Genomic DNA, 630 nt, shown 5'->3' on the forward strand with positions numbered 1-630 from the left:
TTTTTTTTTGGAAGAAGTACCACCAGAATGCTCCTTGAAAGTGATGATGCTGAGACTTCTGCTTTGGACATGTTGTCAGAAGGGATCCATCCCTGGATAATGACATTGTTAAGTGTCATCAAATTGGTTCTGACTCATTGTGTTTCTGAGACTATAAATCTTTGCAGGAGCTAAAAAGCTTCATCTGCTTCCTGTGGAGTGGCTGGTGGGTTTGAACTACTGATCTTGAATTCTACAGTACAGTGCACATCCTATAGAGCTACTGCACTCCAAATAACACAATGCTTGGTGAAATGGAGAGTCAATGAAAAACAGGAAAACTCTCAGAAAGACAGACTGACACAGTGACAGCAACAATGGGCTCAAACATAGCAATAATAGTGAGAATGGAGCAAGATCTGGCAGTGTGTTGGTCTGTTGTACATACATAGGGTTGTTACGTGTCAAAAATGTTACATGTCAAAAATGAGCGGAACCTAACAATGAGTATTCAACAAGGAAAATAATTGCTATACCCCAGCCAGAGAACATTCTTAGGTATATGATTAAGGCACTCTCTGCTTCTGGTTAACAAGTAGTACACATTTTTTATTATATACAGAAATTACTTTAAAAATCCCACTCCCCCAC

This window comes from Chrysochloris asiatica, unplaced genomic scaffold (assembly GCF_000296735.1).
Source record: "Chrysochloris asiatica unplaced genomic scaffold, ChrAsi1.0 scaffold00162, whole genome shotgun sequence".
In the NCBI taxonomy this organism is placed as follows: domain Eukaryota; kingdom Metazoa; phylum Chordata; class Mammalia; order Afrosoricida; family Chrysochloridae; genus Chrysochloris; species Chrysochloris asiatica.